Source organism: Cucumis sativus, unplaced genomic scaffold (genome assembly GCF_000004075.3).
Source record: "Cucumis sativus cultivar 9930 unplaced genomic scaffold, Cucumber_9930_V3 scaffold87, whole genome shotgun sequence".
In the NCBI taxonomy this organism is placed as follows: Eukaryota; Viridiplantae; Streptophyta; class Magnoliopsida; order Cucurbitales; family Cucurbitaceae; genus Cucumis; species Cucumis sativus.
The window spans coordinates 75,001-100,016 of record NW_022279578.1 but is presented as its reverse complement, the minus strand read 5'-3'; the positions used below and the strand labels follow the sequence as shown (position 1 = coordinate 100,016).

General features: G+C 39.1%; 4 long non-coding RNA genes across 4 annotated transcripts; 3 read left to right on the top strand and 1 right to left on the bottom strand.

Moving 5' to 3' along the window:
• The first annotated feature begins 10,064 nt into the window (after positions 1–10,064).
• On the top strand, positions 10,065–10,927 carry LOC116406321. The gene is made up of 3 exons (XR_004219351.1): positions 10,065–10,104; positions 10,620–10,692; positions 10,807–10,927. It is a non-coding gene; the product is annotated as an uncharacterized LOC116406321 (long non-coding RNA).
• Positions 10,928–11,520: 593 nt separating this feature from the next.
• Positions 11,521–12,287, top strand: LOC116406327. Its single transcript, XR_004219355.1, has 2 exons — positions 11,521–11,706; positions 12,144–12,287. It is a non-coding gene; the product is annotated as an uncharacterized LOC116406327 (long non-coding RNA).
• A 1,816-nt stretch (positions 12,288–14,103) lies between these two features.
• LOC116406325 lies at positions 14,104–15,179 on the top strand. The gene is made up of 3 exons (XR_004219353.1): positions 14,104–14,569; positions 14,819–14,928; positions 15,151–15,179. It is a non-coding gene; the product is annotated as an uncharacterized LOC116406325 (long non-coding RNA).
• On the bottom strand, positions 15,132–22,891 carry LOC116406326. The gene is made up of 3 exons (XR_004219354.1): positions 22,542–22,891; positions 21,039–21,042; positions 15,132–15,142 (listed from the first exon to the last, which is right to left on the bottom strand). It is a non-coding gene; the product is annotated as an uncharacterized LOC116406326 (long non-coding RNA).
• Positions 22,892–25,016: the final 2,125 nt, after the last annotated feature.

Here is a 25,016-nt window from a genome sequence, read left to right as displayed (position 1 = left end):
ACGCCCCATACCTCGTAACACATGTGGTTTTGGGCTCATCCTCTTTGGCAATTCTTACTTGATAATAGCCCGATCGCAGATCTAGCTTCGAGAAATACTTTGCTCCATGAAGGCGATCAAACAGGTCATTGATTATTGGTAGCGGATATCTGTTGCGAACCGTGATCTTGTTTAGGGCGTGGTACTCGATGCACAACCGCATACTTCCATCGTTCTTCTTCTGGAAAAGGACTGGAGCTCCATATGGAGCTTTTGCAGGCCTCACAAATCCTGCGTTCAGCAGTTCGTCCAGTTGTTTCCGAAGTTCGGCCAACTCAGCGGCGCCATACGATAAGCATTCTTCGCAGGCGGCTTTGCCCCTGGCAGCAATTCGATCTCATGGTCGATCATTCTCCACGGAGGCAATGATTTCGGCAGGGTTTGGCATCAGATCCTTGTACTTCTCTAAGACACTCAGGATGTCTTTGGGGACTGTTTCCCTTGAGCTTTCCAACGACTCCAGTGGGATAGCCATAAAGGTTAAATCGTCACGAGCAAGGCCTTTCTTCAACTGCATAGCCGAGATCATCTATATCCCATATGGCTGACGAATCTCCGTTTGAACAACAGTAGGCGTTGTTCCAGTAATCACTAGAATTTGGCTAGTGGCATTGGTATGACTTGATGCTCAAGTAGAAACTCCATACCTAGTACCACGTCGAAGTCATCCATCTTTGCAACCACCAAATCTATGGGACCGCTCCACTCTCCCATCCTCATGGTCGTTCGTTTTACCAACCCGACGATAGGTAGGGCAACTGAGTTCACGGCCTTCATTTTTTCTGCGTCTTTCTTCCAACGGAGATTCAGTCGTCTGGCTTCCGCTTCTGCAATGAAGTTATGAGTAGCACCAGAATCCACCATAGTGCTCTTGGGTGGCTTCTGGTTGACCCAACAGTCTACGTACATGAGACCATTCTTTGCCTGTCCACTGGTCTCCCCATCTTCTTCTGGAGCGATGACAGAAACTTTAAGGCCTCCATCCGAGGATTCTCACCCTCTTCTATCTCCAACGTCTCCTTCAGTCTGACTCAATCTATCATCTGAGTCCGAGGCTAGGGTAGCTTGAAAAGCGTTGAAGGCGGTACGGTTGGGGCACTCTCTGGCAAGATGGGGCCCTTTACATATGAAACAACTGATGGAACGACCGGAGTTGTTCTGATTGTTTGGTCCTCGCCAGTTGTTTCCTGTATTCGCTTGGAAGGGCTTGCGATCTCCACCTTGTCGCTTGTCTCCCTCTGCAGTCTTCGGGGAATTTGGGCGGTTGTTTCTGTTTCCTCCAGAGGAGGAAGCTTGATGTCGTCTTGCATCTTGAGATTCGCTAGATAAGTCAAACAACCGTTCAGCCACTGCGTATGCTGACGTGAGGTCTTGAATTCGTTTCTCATACAACTTGGTCCTAGCCCACGGCTTCAAGCCCTCGACAAAACATAAAACTGTCTTTCTCGGTCATGTCGCGTATGTCCAACATCACCCCCGCAAACTGTTTCACGTAGTCCTGAATGTTTCCCGTGTGCTTCAATTCACGCAGCTTCCGTCGGGCTAGAATTTCGACATTCTCAGGGAAAAATTGCGAACGAAGTTCTCCTTTTAGGGCATCCCACGTGTCGATTGTGCAACGCCCTTCTTGAATGTCCATGTATCGACCTCCACCATAACTTCGCATCTTCTGACAGATGCATGGTTGCCAACGTCACCTTGGCCTCTTCAGTAATTGTGTTCGTGGCTTTGTAATACTGCTCGACATCAAAGATGAAGTTTTCCAATGCCTTGGCATCTCTCGCCCCACAGAAGGGCTTGGGCTCAGGAACCTTGATTCTGCCCACAGGAATGGCTCCTCCAGCTGGAGCCTGGTTTGCTAGTTCTCGTATAGTAAGGTTCACCCTCGTGTTTACCTATGCGAGCTCATTCCTCACGACATCGAGGGTTGCTCGAAAATCCTCTGTCATGCCGTTGATCATCTCCAACATGTTCTTTTGCGAGTTATCAAGCTCCATAACTCGTTCTTCCATCTGGGCAATAGAGCCGATGAACTGTCCCCAAGCTCGTAGGTGACATTTCCCGTTTCATTACTCGGGACTCTAGAGTGTCGACTCTAGTCAGTAACTCTTGGATGGGTAGTCCGTCAAGGCGATCGGACACGGCTTCAATGCCATCAGCTTTCTTGGCAATATCCTCAAGCCGCTGTTCCAAGAACCGGATGGAATCAGGAACTTCCACCAGGTAGAGCATCTGCTCTTCGATTCCCACAAGTCGCTCATCATGGGTCTTGCTAGACTGTTTCGCCACCGACATCTTTCTGTCACGCACTGTCAACTAGCCAACCTGGCTCTGATACCACTTGTCACAATCGTAATTCTTCAAACACGATGTGAACGATTGTGCGGCACTTGTTCTAGCTCGACGAACAAGTCAGCCGATCAAAATCCACAAATCGCGGACAACTTTAACACATGCTTCAACCTCCCCTCACGTTCTTGGAAAATATTTTTAGAAAACGTGAAAGATGATTAAATTGATTGAAAACATTGTTAAAACAAGCATTGAAGACTGTCAATTGCAATAAGAAAGCATAGATTGCAAAGAGTACGACAAGGCTTGGGCGGGGATTCAACAGGTATGCCTCCCCTATAGTACATTTTTAACATTTTCATCTCTGGTAGGCTTGCATATGAAAATGCCGAAACGTCACACCCAAGCATATCGACTTGAAATTTAAAGCAACTACCTAAACTACATACAAGACATAAAGACAAGATAAATTGGGGCTAATCGGAGCATACGGCCATAGGTAAACACACCTTGGACAAGTATGTCCGTTACACTAGGCCTCCAATCACCCAAGTTTACCAAAGGAGGGGTAAAAATAAAAATTCCACCTAGACAACATGGTTGTTAGGATGACCAGTGGTCCTAACAACACGTGGCAGCAGCAGAAAGGGAATATATATATAGGCGTTTTTTGCTAGGGCTGATTATCTTGGTTATTATGTATTTTGAATGAACGTTGTTCATTGGGGAGAGAGCAGCCCTCTTACTTGGTTGAAGCTTATGATTCCATATTGAATATATATACACACATATATCAGCTTCTCTCCATTGTACTGTGTTTGTGAGTGTGCTGGAAATATTCTTTGTATTTGTGTGGGTGTGGGTTGAATCTTTTGCAGGTGAAACAAGAACCTACCAGGGGGGACCACTTTGGTAGGGCCGGGAGTTAGAGGAAAGAGATAAAAGAAAGGAAGCTACAGAGGGAGGGGGTATGGAACTTTGAGGAAGGAAATCTACATTACTCCTTGAGAGAGGGAAAGCAGAGGGTCCAAGTTCATCTTTGAATTGTTCTTGAGTCTTTTATTTGGTTGCTATTAGTTTGAGTAATTTTTGCTTTGAATCTGTAATCGCGATCAATACTCTATTGATCCACGAAGAGTCTCAATAATTCGTGTAAGTTTTCATATTATATCAACATATACGAACACTGCTGTGGTGTTCTATCATAATTCTGAGATACTGAGCTTCGTTTAAGATCCTTCACTGTGGCCAAACCGAGTTTGTGAGTTGAACCTTTCATGTATTTATGAGAAATGTTTCTCTATCTATTTGAAGTCTGTTTGATGGAGCATTTGGTTGGGAAGAGATGACTAACTTTTAGTGGAAAGGCGAAGGACTGGTGAAGCCCTGAAGGGGTGTTGAAGTTGGCTAAAGTTTATGTGTTGAATTGAATTTCTTTAAGAGAGTGGGTTTTTTTTTTTTTTTTTGTAGCTTGATTTTTAAATTTGAATTATGTTTATTATACTATAATTATTTATAAACCCTAAACCCTAATAGCATTTTAGTATCACGAAGTTGGATTATTTTGTTGCAGATGGAATTTGTGTCTAGAGCATTGAGCATCCTGGTTGCGTTTGGGATGCCAAGTTTTTGGAAAATGGAGATATTGTCACAGCTTGTTTAGATGGAGTAGTACGTGTCTGGACGGCAGAACAGGAAAGAATTGCTGATCCCCAAGAATTGGAGTTATTTGCTTCAAGACTGTCTCAGTATAAGTTGAAGAGGTGCCCCACAACAGCTGCCACACACACACACACACACTCACAAAGAGGAAGTTCCAAAATCCTTTGGTACATCTCTCTTTCTCTCTCTCTCTCTCTCTAACTTATTTTGACTTTTTGAGGCAAAAGCATGATTTTGAGCATATCTAAAATAATGTCAGTATAGAATATATTCTGTTCTGAGTATGATTTTAGCGACTTATGTACATCTTTAATTTATTTGTTCATACCTCATGATAATGTGCACTTTTATTCCTATGTTGACTGTTGGTCTTCTATTTGATAAGTTGTCTCTAATTTACTTGTGTTAGGAAGAGGGTTGGAGGATTGAAATTGGAAGAATTACCTGGGATGGATGCTTTACAAATTCCAGGTCTGGTTACACTATTCCATTTTAATAAGAAGCCAAGATGCTATCCGCTTCTATACCTTTTTCCTTTTACCCTTAATTTCATGAATCTTTGTTGCAAAGTGGATGGGTGGCAAGGTTTTCTTTTTCTTGATATTTGTGAGATTCTAGGCCAGCTCACACACCCTCGACTAATCTCACGGGATAATCCGCTTGACCCTACAACATTTGGGTGTTAAGGAAACTCATAGGAAATTAATTTACAGCTGCCACACACACACACTCACAAAGAGGAAGTTCCAAAATCCTTTTGTTCATCTCTTTTTTTTTCTCTCTCTCTAGCTTATTTTGACTTTTTGAGGCAGAAGCATGATTCTGAGCATATCTAAAATAATGTCAGTATAGAATATATTCTGTTCTGAGTATGATTTTGCCGGCCTGTGTTATGTTTAACGCCTTTCTTTTTGCTTCTAGGCTGTACTGGAGCTTTGTCATAATCTTCCCATGTTGCCTCATGAGGAGGAGACCTTGCCATTTAATCAAAACCTCACAGCTTCCTTCTTTTATTCTTCGAGTACCCAAATATTTCCTCCGGTATAGATTTCCACTCGTGAGTTTCAGTAACGTAAGGCAGCATGTCTGTCTGTACAAGTTGATGATCACCAACCATTTTTTTGAGTTGGGACACATGAAACACTGGATGGATGGAAGCGGATGCTGGCAACTCTAGCTTATACGCAACCAGTATGATGCGTTCCACAATCGTATAAGGCCCAAAGAACTTGGGGGATAGTTTCTCATTTTTCTTTTGTCGTAATGAGATCTGTCTATAGGGCCTAATCTTCAGGAAGACCATATCGCCAACTGCATACTCCACATCATGACGCTTCAAGTCTACGTTATTTTTCATCTTGTCTGTGCGACGAATTAGTGTTCTTTTAGGACTCCCAGAATTTCAACTCATGCCTTGAGCTATTCGTTTAAGGTAGTGTTTGGAGTGTCCCGGTCACCATAAAACATCAATGGTGGTGGCATACGTCCATAGATAGCCTGAAATGGAGTGACCCCTACGGATCTCTAAAAAGTAGTGTTGTACCAATATTCAGCCCAATGTATCCATTTTGACCATTCCTTAGGCCGTTCTCCACAAAAACATCGCAGATACGTCTCCACTCCCTATTAACCACCTCAGTTTTCCCATCCGACTGAGGGTGATAAGCGGTGCTTCGATTTAATCGGGTGCCTGCCATTTTGAACATTTCTTGCCAAAAGTTGCTCAAGAATACCTTATCTCGGTCGGACACTATCGATTTGGGAAAGCCATGAAGTCGGACAATCTCCTTAACAAATATATTTGCTGAATCTGTCCACCACTACAAAGATGACTTCGAAACCATTCGATCTTGGTAAGCCCTCGATAAAGTCCATAGATATATCGCTCCAAATATTGTTTGGACTGTCAGGGACAGCAGCAGTCCGGTGGGGGATAGTGCTAGGGAGTTGTTCTTCTGACATATTACACATTCCTCACAATACTTCTTAACATCCGCCTTCATTCCTTCCCAATATAGCTCACCAGTTGGTCGTTTGTATGTGCATAAAAATCCAGAATGGTCTCCAAGTACCGAATCATGGTAAGTATGTAGGATTGTGGGTATCAATGTAGATGTTTTGGACAGCACAAACTTATCCTTATATCTTAACATACCTTGTCGGATGGAGAATTTACCCTCTGTTCCTTCTTCCATTGCTTGTAGTTCTTCCATTATTTTGCTCAACTTTTCATCCGCTTCGACTTCCTTTTTAATCACCAGAATGTCAACCAATGTAGGAGCTGTTATGCTACCGAGGTTAACTGTAGGAGGCATCCAAGACAAGGCGTCTGCTGCTTTATTCTCCAAGCCGGGTTTGTAGACCACCTCAAATGAGTATCCCGTTAGCTTCGCTACCCATTTCTGATACTGAAGCTGTATCACTCTTTGTTGTAATAAGAACTTCAAGGATTTCTGATCGGTCTTCACAATAAATTTTCTTTCCAACAGATATGGTCGCCATCGTTGCACAGGCAAGATTACTGCCATTAATTCCCTTTCATATACAGGCTTGGCCCTATCTCTTAAGGCTAACGTATGGCTAAAGTATGCTATGGGGCGCTTGGCTTGGACGAGTACGACTCCTACCCTATATCTCGATGCATCTGTTTCCATTTCAAAGGTGGCATTGAAATCAGGCAACACCAAAACGGGCAGGGTCATCATGGCATTCTGTAGTTGTTGGATGCCTCCTTAGACTCCTCAGTCCACTGGAATCCCCCTTTCCTAAGTAGTTGAGTCAATGGTGCGACAATGAAGCCATAGTGCTGAACGAACTTTCTTTAGTAACAGGTGAGGCCTAGTAATCCTCGTACCTCTCTTATATTACTGGGTATAGGCCATTCCCTGATTGCTCTGATTTTCTCGGGTTCACTTCAACTTCTTGTCCTGAAATGATATGACCCAAATAATCAATACGTTCTTGCGCGAAGCTGCACTTCTTCTGGTTTGCATATAACTCATTCTTTCTCAGGATTTCCAATGCTAACCCAATGTGCTTCAGATGATTTTCCAAGTTCTCACTGTAGATTAGTATGAACTTCTGCAAAAATGGTTTAAATATTGAGTTCATTAGAGCTTGGAAAGTGGATGTGGCATTAGTTAAGCCGAATGCCATAACCATAAATTCATAGTGTCCATCATGTGTTCGAAATGCTGTTTTTTCGATGTCTTCTCCACACATTTTGATCTGATGGAACCCCGCCTTTAAATCAATCTTTGAAAACCAGTTTGCTCCATTTAATTCATCGAAAAGCTCCTCAACCACCAGAATAGGGAATTTTTATCTTCAAAAAGTTCACCCAAATCAATTAATGAATAACATGTTAATTGACTGGTTCTTTTTTTTATTTTATTTTGACATAATTACAACTAAGATGCACTTTTTTATTGAAAAGATACAAGTAAGAGGGTAAATTTTGAGTTTTCTCACTATATATGTTGCCAAAAAACCTGGTGTAAAGTGTAAGTATTTTCTTAATAATTTCATTTAAACCATGCTCAATTCTACGCAATATGAGTTTTGGTCCTTTATTATGAAAGTGCATATTTAGATTTGGTTACGAATGTTTTTGTTTTATGAAAAAATCATTTTGTGACTATTGTTTCAATCTTTTCAATTGAAACGTGCACATATTCACGTGAAATATCTTAATTCTATTTAATTTTTAAATATGCTTTTAGCATATAATATACAAATATTATACAATATTAATGGTAAAATTATTATTAAAAAAGAAAAAGAAAATTCATTGTTGTAGTAATTAAATAATTGAATTAATGTATTAATATTGATCCAATATTGTAATATATAGAATACGATAATTTTTTATTCTAATATGTCAATGTGAAATCACAAGAAATGATGCAATTTTTCACATTCGTTACTACTTTGAATCAATTAAATCCCCTTTTGTGTGTGTTTGTTTTCTTTTGAACTTTGGGATTTCGTGACGTTTTTTTTTTCTAATGTGTAACTGCAAGAGTTTATTTTGTTTTCCTTTTACACGTACATTTTACATGTAAGTTTGGAGGAATCAATGCACCAATTTGATGTGTGTGCAACCATCTCCACTCTAAACAGAATGCATCGTATCTCGAAGATCAACTAGTCACATCCTATCAATATTAGTTACACATATTCGACATAAGGTTTTATTTTTTAAAATATAGAACTTTATTTTGTAAACTAAAAAATTGGAAAAATCTTCTTTCCAAACATTAAAATGGACACTTACAATAGAAAAGTCACAACTACGTTAGATCACAAAAAGTAATATAATTTTTTTTTCGACAATTTAAGAATAAAATAGATGTATATAATTTTTTTTCTCCACGAGCGCATTTAATATAGTAGAGATTTCAACACTGATTACAAATTTAGTTTACATCATGTCAAGGTAATATTACTCTGTATTTTTTTCCCTAAAAGAAGGTGTCCATAAATTTGTAACTTTTTGCTACTAAACCCAACTTTAATTAGTGTTTATGTAATGTTTTAAAATATTTATAAAATATAGTACAACTTTAGTAATTTTTCATCGGCAGGAAATTATCTATTAATATAAGTCTATTAGTGTCTATTAGGATATTATATTTTCAAATCTCGTCTTTTATTTAGTTATTTTGATTAGTTGGAATTATCTATTAATTGATTTTTTTTATCTAATTTTAAATTTTAACCAAAGTAATAATCGATTCCGATCACCATCCCACTGTAATGTTATTATTTTAAAATTAAACTTCATTTTATTTATTGATTAAAATCTTCAAGTACGTAGCCTTCAAAGAAGATTGGATATAACCAAAATAATGTTGCATATATCATTTAGAGTCTTGCCATTCTTCAAAAGCAACGATGTATTTAGGCGGCTGTGCGAACTTATCCTGACAGTCACCAATATTAGTCATGGCACCAGAAGTTACAATATTGACACCATTAAAGTCCCAAGTGCCAAGTCCTTTTGGGCATTTTCAATGTCACAATAGCTTCATCATAGCTCTCAGCACAAGACGAATATCGTTGCTTAAGTTGAGGATTGGTGGCGGTTTTTGCCAGTGAGTTGGCTAGAGTCAAAGATTTTTCAGCATTTGTATGAGCAAGGTTTAAGGTGTATACAGCCAAGCCTTTTAGATTTGTAGTGCCTGCAGATTTCAACACACTTGAACAAAATTGTGGATTTCAACACACTTGGCCATTTTAATTTTTCTTTGTTGTTTCCCGTCCTTATTGATATGATTCATTTGATAAATACATATATATATAGATGAAATTTAGAGAAATTGTTTGTTTTTCTTATGGAGGAGAAATGGCAGTTGTGATTACATAACTAAATAACCCATTCTAGTCTTTTGTTTGGTACTTTTATCTTGAAATAGCCCACCCAAATCAATTCATGAATAATCACATTAATTGTCTTTTTTTTTTTTTACATAATTACAACTAAGATGGGCTTTATTTTTATTTTTATTCAAAAGATACGACTAAGATGTTAAATTTTGAATTTTCTCATCAATCCATTAGAGGTGACCTATGCTCCAATCTTTTCTTACCAACAATTTAGGCCTTATAAGTGTATAGAAAATTGAACAGTGAATAGGATAGTTAGGCTTTGTAAAACTTACAAGTTACATAGTCCAAACTCTGATGTCTCTTCCGTTCCTATCCTGCTTTGATTTTACCCCCTTCTTTTCTCAAATACATTTTTCTACATTGTCGTTTCTTCTTCTCTAACTCATTTTTTCCAATTATATAACATGTCCGTATGTACCAGAAATACAGTGAGCGGAATTCATGGAAGTTTTTCCCTGTTTCAAGTTCTAAGGTATGTGCCTCCAGACATCCCAGAAGTCAATATCCTAGTGCTTTCTGTATATATATTGAAGAATTTTCGTTGTTTACTTTTCTGGCTGAAAAGGGGGGACACGAAACTTATGTGACAGAAATCAAAGGATAACGTGTCTACAGTAAATCGAAATAAGAGTCTGGTTTTCATTGAGTTCAACGTGTTCCTCAAACAGAAACACAGGCCGTATGCATACTTCTACGACTACAGTAGTCATCATGCTAGAGGTAAACTATTCCATAAGTTCACTATAAATTGTGAAATAAGAACTGTCTGATACTTGTCAAATAAGAATTGCATGCGTTAATCAGACTAATGTGTGGTAGAATATTACCTGAATTTGCTAAGTTTGTCCTGGACAGTTGTCTAATGTTAATTCTTTCCCCATTTCCTTTATAGGTCCCTGATATGCTATTGTGCTCCATTTTTGCCATTAACAATTATAATGTGAAAAGCTATCTCTCTGTTAAAAATACCTAGATGATGGATTAATGTGGAGTGGCCGATTAAAATGTTCTGTCATATCACACCAGTGCCTTAACATGAAAATCCAAGTGCATTACTATACAGTTATCCTTATATATATAGTTGATATTCATAGTGTTCGTACTGTTTCTCTGTAGGAGTGTTAACAATTTGGATATGATAATTTCTCTTATTTGACTTTGTTCTCCGTTGCATTTGCATCTTGATCAGCTATGTTTATCTTGATTTGTTGAGCTTATGTTATTATTGCATCTAGGCAGATGAAGTTGAAGTAGTGATTGATCCGAAGGACATTGAACTGACTACTGCAAGATCTGGGGGCGCAGGAGGTGTAACTTTACTTCAAATATTGCTTGCAATTAGCTCTCTGAATTTGTTCTCATAAAACCAAAAAAAGGTAGAATAACCTTTCTATTTATTTCTCGTTGTCAATAATTATGCAGGGCGAAATGTCAACAAGGTGGAGACAGCAATTGATCTTTCCCCAAGCCGACAGGAAACCACATTTTTTGCACTGAAGAAAGGACTCAACTTGAGAATAAGATTCGGGCTTTTCTATTGCTACAGCCAAACTATGAGCATCCATTACAATCATAGCATTTCTCACATCATCGTATAAATTACGTGAATGTGCACCTCATTCATACAATTTCTATATTTTTCTTTTTATGAGTACAAATTCGGGGTAGAGGGATTTAAACCCGAGACCTCTTGGTTCTAAGTACATACATACAGCGTTAGTTGAGCTTGGTTGACAATTTCTATACTTTTTTAAGTAACAAATAATTGGAGAAATTTTGTGGCTATATTTATGATTTTTCTCAAAAAACTTAAGGATCTTTATTTCCATTTTTCTATATTTGTGGGAATTTTTGCAGACATTGATATGGGTGAAACAAAGAAAGTAAGCGAACAAACTAATATTGGACAGTTGGAGTTCAGCCCTGCACGACCCTTTGACAAAGCCCTTCCCTCACTTCTAGCCACCATTGTCCATTGTTCACACCTAACACAACCTAGTGGTAGCATGTCACTTCCTCCTTGCCAGCCAGTTCACCCCAGCCTGTAGGTCAGTCAGCCTGTTATAAAAGAAAAAAAGTCAATTTTTATGTTCTCCCCCAACCGACAGTGAGCTTCACGGTGACATCTATCTAATCTACACTGACTTTCACCCTACTTCGACCACAACCAGACTTTCATAGTTAATAGGGTGGTAATTTTGCTGGTTTCGACATTATGTACATGCATGAGTTTAATCACCCCTCCCTCCTCTTTTCCTTTTCAGTTATGAGATTAAAGTGAGGGAATGACAAGAGAAGATCATGAACCAACGAAAATTACAGGTAATTATTGTTTTTCTTTTTTTCCTTAACTCTTTTTAGCCTTTGGAAATATTTAGCAAAGAACTCATGTATGATCTGCATTGAGACTGTTCTTGAGTTGCTTTCATCAGACAAGTTTATGAAGTTCTTGTTGTTGGTTTGTCATGATTTTGTTTCAATTTTTCTGGGAAACTAAGAGTTGTTACTCTTGATTTTTTTCGAGTATTTCTCAGTCTAAGAGTAATTTATCACTAAGCACATGATTTTGTTGGTAACATGCAAGATACAACCTGAATGGAATATCAAATACCATAATGTATTTGTCAGATCATGCAAGACAACTATACAAGCAGATAATTATGCTTATAGTAGCAATCGGCAATAAAATTATTTTTAAAATTTATTTCAGTGTTCTAATTACCTTGTTATCCTAATTCCTATCTTCTTTCGCCTTGCAGATGTGTTGAAATTTGTTGTCAGAATCTGTTTGAATGATGAACTTCATGCATACAATTGTTGTGGTTGTCACAACTGGAATCTATTAAACAAAATCAAATACTTGATAATAACTACCTCTCCACACTGTTATGTTTCTTGTTTTTTCGTTTTCAATAATTTGATCGGTTTTAGACTTTTGATTTATTTTCAATTAGAAGTAAATGAATGAAGGAAAAAGATAACAGAAAAAGTTGATTTTACTTTATACTATCATTTTCCTATGCTTTTTAGTTTATGGGGATAGATATTTGTTGGTGTTCCTTTTCTTAAGTTAGAAGAAAAAAGTTGGGGCATAACTTTACATGGACAATCAAGTCTTTTTTTTCTTAATTTGTGTCTTTTATAGCTAAAAGAAGAAAACTTAAGAATTACATATAAGTAGTATAAAGTCCTAATATAAGCTTGATAAAAAAATTTCCTTTAATTTTTACTCTGTTTATAAACTTATGAGGTTACAAATTGCAATATATTTTCTAATACCATATTATGAATAATTTGGATAGCTGGTTGTGTTTGAAAACTGTATCTTCTTCCATCGTCATTGGTTTATCGTTGCTTTCTTTTCATTTTTGTTAAATTTCAACAAATATCAAGTTGATGTGACTTTTATTGTAGGATATGGGTAATGTTTACAATTTCAAGGATTAGAACTTTTCGTTTATGTTGTTTATCAGACCTTCTATACATCTCTACAATTATATGATCTTTATGGTGAATACATTGTGCAAGGCCGTATATTATAAGATCAATACTGTTTTTTAAAGGAAAGAAAAATATATAATGTGCTACACACCAAATTTTCTTCAAAGAAAAAAAAAACAAATTAAATATATTCCATACTTTCTTTTTGTAGTTTGTGATCCTAGCTAAACTCAGGTTAAAGAGTTATGTTTATATTTGTATATTTAATGGAGTTAATTGCAAATACAACGATTAGATACAAAATATTTGCATATGTAACACATATTGTATTGCTAATATAAATATATCACTCATAGAATTTGCTATAATTATACTTGTTTAAACATACTAATACACACTTAATCTTCTTAGTTCAATAATGGTATGGAGTGGAACAAACTTCCTACGTTAGGATAAAAGGGTCACACAAATTACCTTCGTAGTAAACTTACTTTTGACATTATTCATTTAACTTAGGGTAAGTATAATGGATTAGCAATTTTATGAATAATAATTAAGTATATAACAATATCTTTTAAAAATTGTAAATGTAGCAAAATATATTTGTGATAGATTTATATCGTTAATAGACTCTTATGCTTATAAGCGAATGACATATGTGATTTAAAATAACTGCAGCAATTAGTTTAAAATGTTGTTATATATCTACGAATTTCTTAATTGTTATATTCATTTGTCATTAGTTGTATTTAAAAGGGATGACCAGAAAAACATTAAAACAAGAGGTTTACTTTTGATAAAAGAAAATTTTAAATTTAAATTGCTAAAATAGCAAAATGTCCATGTCTAAGTGAAAACTTATCCCAAATAAAATTATTCAACAATAATCACGGTCGAACTCAAACTCCCAAAAACAATGATTACATTTATTCCCTAATTTGCTAATTCATTTTGGATTAGGTTTATTTTTGACAACAATAAAAAAATTGAGGTGTGGAACAATGATATTATAAATGCCAAAGAGTAGTTAAGATGCAAAATATAAATTTATATTTGCAATATTAGGTCAAAATGAATGATAATTTAGTTAGATTTTTGTCAAATAAATAAAAATGTGAACCATACCAAAAGCAAATATAGATGCTTTTTTATTATTGAATTTTCATAGAATAAATAATAAAAAAAAGTAGAAAATATTTGCCTTTTAACTTTTTCTTTTTTAATTTTCATAGAAAATATTTAATCCAAAAATTAAATAACTCTCCTCCACGGTCAATTTTCTTTCCCTCTTCTTCAACCTCAACGGTCTCTTTTATTTCAAATTTCTTTCCCCTTTTTCTTCTCGATCGGTTTACTCTGCCTCTCATCTCCCCTTCTCTTCTTCGTCTTCCTCAAACCCTGCGATTTCCTATCTCTCAAATTCCGTTTCGCTCTTCCTATACCTCCAAAATTTCGCTCTTCCTCTCTAACGTGAAGCAGCCAAGAAACTCTATCTTGCGACATACCCATCTCGTCGATCCACCACTTTCTTCTTCTTCTAGCCTTAACGGTGCCGAAATCAAGGGCCGCAGACCCCCTCGGAAACCCAAGTCTTCCAAAGAAAATTCTCCACCGTCAGATCGGTTTTCGATTCCAAATCCTGAAGAGCCCGCTTCCACCTAGGCCTCCCTCTTCTAACCCGACCGTTCCTGAGAGTTCGCTATCACATACTGCTTTTACCTGTGTTGCTGAATCCCGATCCAAGGTAATGCTAAAATAATGTTGCTAATATCTGGAATATGGTATTATGAATTTAGTATAAATAAATAAATAAATAAAAGAAGTATACCTGTAACAACTAACAGTTGTGGCACTGTCGGAAAAAGGCAATGAATTTGTAAATCGAAGTGCAGATAGTTCTGTTGTTTAGGATGGAAAAGCATGAGTATCACGTTTCTATATTCAACGGACTGGTACTTGTAAAATTTAGGCTCATAATCATTTTATTATGCAGAGACTGGCAGATGGTTTAAGTAGCTGGTTCCGGAGGCAGAAGCTAACAGGTGCAGCTGGGGAGCGCTTGAAGGAAGCACGCAATATCAACCGACCACTCTCACAACTCGGGTAACCGATCAAAACTATTGGGAGATATTTCAAATTTCATTTAAGCAGTGATCTTTCCAATGATTTTTTTCTTTATTATTTTGTAATGTCAATTAGTTGGCTAATTATTTATCAGAATGCTTGTTGATATCGCTGCATGTTTTATTTTGTAATGTTTGTACTTTTTAGTTGTGATTTGTGAATATGCTAGGATTGATTTGATTTGCTCTTCTGACTGTTAAGATCGGAATGATGTTGCTCATCTATCTGAAAGAAGGCAACAATGTGCTTGAAGACTTGTAGAGTATGGAGAGTGAATGGTCAAATTTGAGGAATCGTATCTGCTGCTTTGTAGTCCAAACAGGTTGTCTGGCTAACTTTCTTTTTCTCATTTTCAACCAATTAGGATAGCTGTCATGTTTTTTGAATTCCTTGCCATTGTTGAGTAGTAAACTTGGCATTTATTTATTAAAAGGTTTTAATTAAGATTGTGGTGTTCATAACTTTGTAGTCACACTAAATAACTTAAAAGAGTTAGTTTGACAGTTGACAAACATGATAGTAATGTGATAGTGAGTGCAAGGGTAAAAAGAGTTGCTTCTGTTGGGTTAAAGTGATGTTTGTGTTTTTAGTGTGATGTGTTTTGTTTTCAAGTTCGTTAGTAGACGTATTACTTAATTGAAAATTTTGATACCGTAGCCAGTGTAGGGGAAGATGAATGGAGGGGCTATTAGACTAGTTAAGACTTATATGTATCCTAATTTTAGTAATATATAAAATTGAGAGAATTTCCTTTGATTTTCAGGAACAAGGATGAATAATCAATGAAAAATGAATGAAAAGGTTTATCCATGCAAGCTTCAAACCAAAGTCAAGGATGTCGATCCTTCCAGGGGAGTCCAAAGTTCCCCCGTTATTTTTCTCCATTTACTTTGATTTTCAAAAGCTTTTAGGACAGAAAAAGCAATTTTTTGAGTGGGTGTGGGTAATAGCTTGCTTAGCTTGCATGTTTAGTGTAAACTTGGGGTTCAAATTTTGCCCAAATTTAAAAATTTCAGAATTCTTTCCATACAATAATGAGCATTATATACCTTCTTAGCTTAATTAGATCTTGCATAAAAAGCATGATTGGCAACCCTTGAGCACTGAGCTCGGGTTTATGATGTGAAATTCTGAATTTTGATGAGTATATGTGCTGAAATTTGAGCATAAGCTGCTGTCTTTTTTGTTTTAAGCTCCTTTTAGCTATTTCTTATTGAGATGTGAATGCATGATTGAGAAAATGGTATGTGTGTTGTGAATGCTTGATTGCATGTATAAAATAAGTGCATGGATACTTTTCTAGCTTTGTCTTCCTTTGTTGCTTTGTCGTGACTTACCTATGACGCACTTAGTCCAAACCTAGCCTAGATAGAGTAACAAAGGATAGGAGGCACTCTTTAGAAACTGGGATGGTTTTAACAAGTTTATCTTGTCAAACATGAGTTAGAAGCCTCTTGTCTAGCCACAGTGAACTAAATCCCTTTAGAAAAGGGTCGACATTAACAAAACTTATTGTCACTTCGAAAGGGAGCAATCAAACTTAATTAGTAACTAAATGTAGAACCATAGAAAGTTAGCCCACCGGTTCTAGGAAGACCTTGTTACCACATTGCATACCAAAGAAACAAAGAGAGACTTGCAAATGCAAAACGTAAAAAGGTTAGACAATCAAGAGCTAAAAAAACAAACAACACATCAATATACATTAGAAAAATCCCATAAAAAAGCAAAGAGCCAACTTGGTTCGGTCAAGTAGAATGTGTTGAGTTCCCTAACTATCAGAGCTTTTAGCAGAAAACTTTACTTTTGGCCTAACCAAAACCAAACCACCTACTCTTAGCGTTCTAAACTTAGCATCGAGTTTGATGAGGGCTTTGAAAAGAGAGGAATCCTCCCCGATCCACATTAGGGGGAAAACAAGGCTTGTTGTCAGTCCGAAGGAGCAGTCAAACTTAGCATTGAGTTTGACGAGGGCTTTGAAAAGAGGAGGAATCCTCCCCGTTCCATAGTAGGGGGAAAACGAGGCTTGTTGTCACTCCGAAGGGAGCAGTCAAACTTAGAAACTAAGTTTAGAACCATAGAAAGGTTAGCCCACCGGTTCTAGCAAGACCTTTTACCACATTGCATACCAAAGAAACAAAAGAGAGACTTGCAAATGCAAAACGTAAAAAGGTTAGACAATCAAGAGCTATAAAAAAACAAACAACACATGCAATATACATTAGAAAAATCCCAAAAAAGCAAAGAGCCAACTTGGTTCGGTCAAGTAGAATGTGTTGAGTTCCCTAACTATCAGAGCTTTAGCAGAAAAACTTTACTTTTGGCCTAACCAAAACCAAACCACCTACTCTTAGCGTTCTAAACTTAGCATCGAGTTTGATGAGGGCTTTGAAAAGAGGAGGAATCCCCCCGATCCACATTAGGGGAAAACAAGGCTTGTCACTCCGAATGGAGCAGTCAAACTTAGCATTGAGTTTGACGAGGCTTTGAAAAGAGGAGGAATCCTCCCCGTTCCATAGTAGGGGAAAACGAGGCTTGTTATGAGGATTTTCCCTTGGGAAATTATTATAAAACTGACAAATGAAAATATTGATTGGTTTCTGAACCACTGTGGTGCCCTTGTTTGTTATTTTCCCTTATGTTGCTTTATGCTTGGTTTTCTAATTGATAATATCATCTTAAAGTGTTCTAATTGATAGCACATATCTCTTAGTGATAGTTTAGGAGGTCTGTTAGACCACCATTGTTATTTTACTTATAATAGAAGAAAGGAAAGTAAGGCGCTTAGTAATCAACACAGTTACTTATTCAAAAGGATGACAGTTATCTAAAACAGGAAGTTAAATGGATGAGAGGAGATGGGAAAGGGCAGGCAGTTTTTAGTAAAAGGAAGGGCCTGCCAGAATTGTTCTGGTTTTAATTGTAGTATTTTGAATTGTGTTTATTTCTGTTTTGGATTAGGAGGGTTTCTTTGCTTGTTGTTTGTAATTCTCTGTAATTTTCTTTCTATTGCAACTTTAAGTCTCAAATATCAATATAATAGAAACAGTACATAAGTTTCTATCAAGGTTGTATGTTCAGAAGTGAGTAGATAGTTGAGGAAGTCCTATGTTCAAAAAGTGAGTAGTTTAGGAGGGTCCTATGTTCAAAAGTTTGCTGGTGTATATCTTTGTTGGCTCAACATGTTTTGAATACATTTTAGCGTCAGATTGAGTTTGTTGCACTTGGTTGTCATTTTTGGTCTTGAAATGCTTTTTCAACCTTTTTGGTAGATTATGAGTTACGAACCTATATTTAGGATTTGCTAGGTCGTTTTGAAAACTCAAGTAATACCTAGACACGTTTTGAGCACGTTTTAGGTTGGTTTGAACTAAGTTTGTTACACTTACACACTTAGTAGCCATTTTGGGTCTTGTAGGCTTTTTTCACACTATTGGAACTTTTTTCGTAGGTTATGAGTTACGAACCTACACGTAAGCTGTTTTAGGTCGTTTTGAAAGTTCAAGTGATACTTAGACACATTTTGTTCAAGTGATACTGTTTTCGGTCGTTTCAAGTGAACTTTTTTCTTCTTGTATGTCAGTTTTTACTATTCTTCATGGTTTGTATTCATGGTATTTATTTTCGTAATGAATCTTTCATGTTCTGGTAAACATTGCAGAAACACATAATTTCAGCAATCTGTCAAAGAGTTGAAGGAGAAGACAGAAGTACTTAAAGGTCACATGAAGACCTAAAAGTTAGGTAATTTTTTGAAAACTTTTTTCTTCGTCTTGCTTTTTTAGTGGTATTTGTTAACAGGCTGAGACATACTCTTGTATGCCAAGGCTAGGTGGCCAATTCAATGGATGGCCTGAGACGGTGAAATGACGAGTGTAGAACAAAGTAGACAATCGAGCAGATTTACAAGTAGGAGGATGGTGTTTGGTCTTACTCTAAAGCTACTGCTAGAAAGGTGATTCTCCCTTTATTTACACATGTTATCTATATTTAATTACTGTTTTTATGTGATGGTGAATAAATATTTAAGTCGTTTCAAGTTTTTACATCATGCTTGAGTTAATACATTTCCCAACTCGCACTAATTTTAAAGTTGAGACTAAGTTTGTTGCACTTACACACTTGGTTGGCATTTTGGATTTTGGAGTGCTTTTTCTACATTTTTTGAATTTGGTAGGTTATGAGTTATGAAGTAACACTAAAGCATTATTAGGTCGTTTTTAAAGTTCGAGTGATACTTAAACATTTTTTGAACACCCTTTAGTTGCTACAAACTAAGTTAGTTACATACAGCCATGGTTGCCATTTTTGAGTCTTGAAAGATTTTTTTTTCACACTTTTTGAAATTTTGGTAAGTTATGAGTTATAAACTTACACTTAAGCGGTGTTAGGGGGTGTTTGAAAACTTATACGTGTTTTCAATACTTGTTAGGTTTGTATAGAACTAAGTCGTTGCACTTACACACTTGACATTTTGGGTTTCGTAGTGTCTTTTTCAAAAATTTGAACTTTTTGCTAGGTTATGACTTTATGAACTTGATTGAATATTTGTTAGGTCGTTTTGAAAGTTCAAGTGAAACTTAGACACGTTTTGAACTCGTTTTAGGTTGGTTTGAAACTAAGTTTACACACATTTGATTGACATGTTGGGTCTTGAAGTACTTTTTTCATACTTTTGAAATTTTGGTAGGTTGTGAGTTACAAACTTACACTTAAGCATTGCTTGGTCGTTTTGAAAATTCAAGTGATACTTACACACGTTTTGAATGCATTTTAGGTTAGATTGAGTTTGTTGCACTTGGTTGTCATTTTTGGTCTTGAAATGCTTTTTTCAACCTTTTTGGTAGATTATGAGTTACGAACTTACACTTAGGATTTGCTAGGTCGTTTTGAAAACTCAAGTAATACCTAGACACGTTTTGAGCACGTTTTAGGTTGGTTTTGAAACTAAGTTTGTTGCACTTACACACTTGGTTGCCATTTAGGGTCTTGTAGTGCTTTTTTCACACTATTTGAACTTTTTTCGTAAGTTATGAGTTATGAATCTACAAGTAAGCTGTTTTAGGTCGTTTTGAAAGTTCAAGTGAAACTTAGACACGTTTTGAACTCGTTTTAGGTTGGTTGAAACTAAGTTTAAAACACATTTGATTGACATGTTGGGTCTTGAAGTACTTTTTTCACACATTTTGAAATTTTTGTAGTTGTGAGTTACAAACTTACACTTAAGCATGCTTGGTCGTTTTTAAAATTCAAGTGATACTTACACACGTTTTGAATTCATTTAGGTTAGATTGAGTTTGTTGCACTTACACAATGGTTTTCATTTTTGTCTTGAAATGCTTTTTTCAACCTTTTGGTAGATTATGAGTTACGAACTTACACTTAGGATTTCCTAGGTCGTTTTGAAAACTCAAGTAATACCTAGACACGTTTTGAGGCACGTTTTAGGTTGGTTTGAATTAAGTTTGTTGCACTTACACACTTGGTTGCCATTTTGGTCTTGTAGTGCTTTTTTCACAATGTTTTGAACTTTTTTTCGTAGGTTATGAGTTACGAACCTACACGTATGCTGTTTTAGGTCATTTTGAAAGTTCAAGTGAAACTTAGACACGTTTTGAGCATGTTTTAGGTCGTTTTGAGTAAATGGTATGTATGTTGTGATTGTTTGATTGCATGTATGATACCTTATTGAGATGTGAATGCTTGATTGAGAAGCTGATAGAACACCAAGTAATGGTTCTTATTTGTTCGTTAAGCAACCAAACTATTACAGACAATAACCAAGTACAAAATAAAACATTCAAACATAAAAAGTAGTTTACGATAATGGAAAACACTTTCTAAGATTAAAGTAACTGAACAACTTCTGTAATTCTGCTCCTCCAGAAAATACAGCCCCTCCACTTCCAGAAACTGATTAACCAACCCCCATCTTTCCTTCCATCTCTCCCTTTTAACCTCCCCCCTGTAAACTAACTGTTGTCCCCACTAAGGTGGTTTCCACTTCCTCCAATTCCATCACCTGTACACGTGCAATTCCACTTGTCTTCTTCTGCTATATTGTATTGCAATTGGTGGTCTATCATTACTCTCCTCTCCAAAGACACCTTGTTCTCAAGGTGGGAAAATGAGGAAGCTTTTGTGTAAAATCATCACAATTCTCCCATGTAGCCTCATGAGGTGGTATTCCTTTCCAAACTAACAAGCACTTCCCACTTCTTTGTTGCTGGATTTTTAGGATAGCCAAAATTGTCTGCTGGTAGTAACTCTTGAAATGTAGGAACATCATCAATTCCATATAGTTCGGTAAATGTCATTCCTCCCTCCATAGCTCGACATTTTGTCAAGAAACCGTAATCAGATGGTGTCATGTCTCCATCATGTGTTACAGACTCACTCTAGTCTTTGTCAAACTCAGGTCACCCCTTATAACAACATTCTTTTCATTTGTATGAAAGTTAAAGTGAGTTTCCGCCAATCCACTTCAGTTACCCCAACGTGTGCAGCCATTGCATTCCAAGGATGACATCATGATAGAACACTGATGTAGTGTTTCTATTATATTGACAATTCAACACAACTTACAACATAAGCAAACCGTGAACCTCAGAAAATGAGTCACGTTACATATAATTCACAAACATCAAACAAAGAAAAACCTCCTAATCCAAAATTCCGAACAACAAAATACTAATAAGCAAACCAGAATATAGAACACCAATCTTCTGCTTCCCCTGTCTTTCAAGGAGTATTGCAGACCTTTTCCTTCACTCCGAAAACTCACTTTAACAAAGAGGCAGCCACATTTTCAGGTACAGAAAATAAAGTAGGTAGTATGTAGGAAGGCTAACCAGAACTGAGTTGCATAAGGTTTGTCTTCCGCCTCTAGAGATTTATATCTTTTCCACCTTTCAAGTTTCTTGTGAATTCGATCAATGACTGGTTGCCAAAAAGACTTTTGTCGAGGGGGTAGCCTCCCAAAGGAGACCTAAATATATATAATCGGAAGCTGGAATAAAAAGAAGAGTATCATCGACAAATGAAGCAAAGGGAGGTGGATCAAGTCTTTGCCAACAAGGAAACCTTCAAACTGGCTGTTAATATGAAGCTTGTTTTATGATTTCTCCTAAAACCTCACTTACTAGGAGGAATAAAAAGGGGGAGTCTACGGTTATCCGAGTAGCAGATACCATCAAACAAACTATAACTGATTTAATGAGCCATTCGCAGTTTCACAGTCTGAATTAGTTCATACTTACACATGCATGGCTTAGTCTTTGAGACAAGCATATGACTACTGGCAGGATCAACCAGTAGCATTCCTACAGGACGTCGCAGCCCCGCATGCGTGCCGACACCGCACGACGTGGGAGCAATGCAGGGAGCGAGCGTCATTCGTTCGAGCAAGGGACAAAGGCAACACGTTCGAGGGGCTCCCGACCATATCATGCAGCCGAATGCACTGCATCCGAGAGACGAGCGCCGACGACGCGGGCCGCCACGACGCACCAAGGCGCCAAGGCAGAACGCGCGCGCGGGCTGTGGGGTTCGTCGTGCACCCGCGCGCGGCGTGACGACAGAAAGGGGCTGACGGGACACGACGCTCCATCGCGCTTGGTAACGATGCAAGAACCGATCGATTGCGGCCGCTCCAACGAAGGACTTCGTTCGGGGCACATCGACGAGGAGGAGCAGGCGCCGACAGTTCGATGCCGAGCAACGACCCTGCCAACCCAAACTACCGAATCACCGCTCACGCGCCGTACGCATGCGATCCCGTGCATCGCTAGGCCGTCCCGCGTCCTCCACCGTGCATCAAAGCAAGTGGAGTCGCGACGTCGCCGTGCGCGATGACGAGAAACATGATGTCGTGCGCGCGCTCTCAAAATCAGCGCTCCTTGTTCGTTCTTCAACCCACGTTCGTTTAGCCATCAGGCAACCGAAAAACCATCGTGCGCAGCGGGACGAGCAAGCCCAAACGACACCCACAACAAAGTGCAGGCATCATCCAAGCAACCCCATCCAAGCACATCCACTCGACTTCCCGCTCTCACTCCCCACCCAACGTTGGGGGAAAAACCGACATTCCGACCAAACCCTTCCACCAAGCAAGAAGCAATCGAAAGACATCTCGTATCCTCGAGAACAAGCAACCCCAAACGACACCCACAACAAAGTGCAAGCATCATCCAAGCAAGCCCATCCAAGCAAATCAACTCGACATCCCGCTCTCACTCCCCACCCGACGTAGGGGCCCAGCATTCCGACTAAAGCAACATCCGTCAAGCAAGAAGCAATCGCAAGTCATCTCGCATCCTCAAGAACAAGCAAGCCCAAACAACGCCCACAACAAAGTGCAAGCATCATCCAAGCAAGCCCGTCCAAGCACATCAACTCGACTTCCCGCTCTCGCTCCCCACCCGACGTTTGGGGAAAAACCGACATTCCGACCAAACCCTTCCACCAAGCAAGAAGCAATCGAAAGACATCTCGTATCCTCGAGAACGAGCGAGCCCAAACGACGCCCACAACAAAGTGCAAGCATCATCCAAGCAAGCCCATCCAAGCACATCAACTCGACATCCCGCTCTCACTCCCCACCCGAAGTAGGGCCCAGCATTCCGACTAAAGCAACATCCGTCAAGCAAGAAGCAATCGCAAGTCATCTCGCATCCTCAAGAACAAGCAAGCCCAAACAACGCCCACAACAAAGTGCAAGCATCATCCAAGCAAGCCCGTCCAAGCACATCAACTCGACTTCCCGCTCTCGCTCCCCACCCGACGTTGGGGATAATAAACCGACATTCCGACCAAGCCCTTCCATCAAGCAAGAAGCAATCACAAGACCATCTCGTATCCTCCAGAACAAGCGAGCCCAAACGACGCCCACAACAGAGTGCAAGCATCATCCAAGCAAGCCCATCCAAGCACATCAACTCGACATCCCGCACTCGCTACCCACCCGACGTAAAGGCTCGGTAATTCGACCAAACCCTTCCAACAACCACGAAGCAATCGCAAGTCATCTCGTATTGTCAAGAGCAAGCAAGCCCGGACGACGCCCACAACAAGGTGCAAGCATTATCCAGGCCCGCCCACCCGAGTACTTCAACTCGACATCCCGCTCATACTTCCCGATCGACGGAAGGACGTGGTCGAATGACGACGTAAACATCCCAAGAACGTACGGCCATGATGGCCACATTGTCCTTGAAACGCCCACGCCGCCGCATAGGGGTACCCCCCCGCCCCGCCCATGTGGACTGGTCGCCCCCCTATATAGTACATTTTGGACTTTTTTTGGTCTGGCAGGCTTGCATATGAAATTTCCGAAACGTCACACCCTCGAAAAATCTATGATGCTATTGATATTATGTCCGGGACATGATTGGATTGTGTTGGGGACATCCAAATGGGTCTAGAAAACAAGTTTCATAATTTTTAAACCGACCGATAATATTTTATGAATATTTTTAGTTAAAATATGAAAAAAATTAAAAAAATAGTAAATGGTGGCGAAAAATTCTAAATTTTTTAGGACATCATTCGTTTACATTGCTTACCTCCCAGAAAAAATTTCAGAACAATCGGAGCACGGGAAGATAGGTTTGACATCTCTTATGTGTGTTGGCCGGGCATGGGGGCGCGCATGGGCATTCTGGGCGCGCATGTGGGCCTTGGATGGGCGAGGACGGCACGGTCGTGCGCGGCCCAGCGCGCGCGACACGGTCGTGCGCGGCACGGGCGTGGGCGGCACATGCGCGCGCGGCACGGGCGGGGGCGGCACCTGCGCGCGCGGCAAGGGCGGGGCGGCACCTGCGCGCGGCACGGGCGTGGGCGGCACCTGCGCGCGTGGAACGGTCGTGCGCGGCCCCAGCGCGCGCGACACGGTCGTGCGCGGCACCAGCGCGCGCGAACGGTCGTGGCGGCACCTGCGCGCGGCACGGGCGGGCGGCACCTGCGCGCGCGGCAGGGCGTGGGCGGCACCTGCGCGCGCGGCACGGTCGTGGGCGGCACCTGCGCGCGCGGCACGGGCGGGCGGGCACCTGCGCGCCGGCACGGGCGGC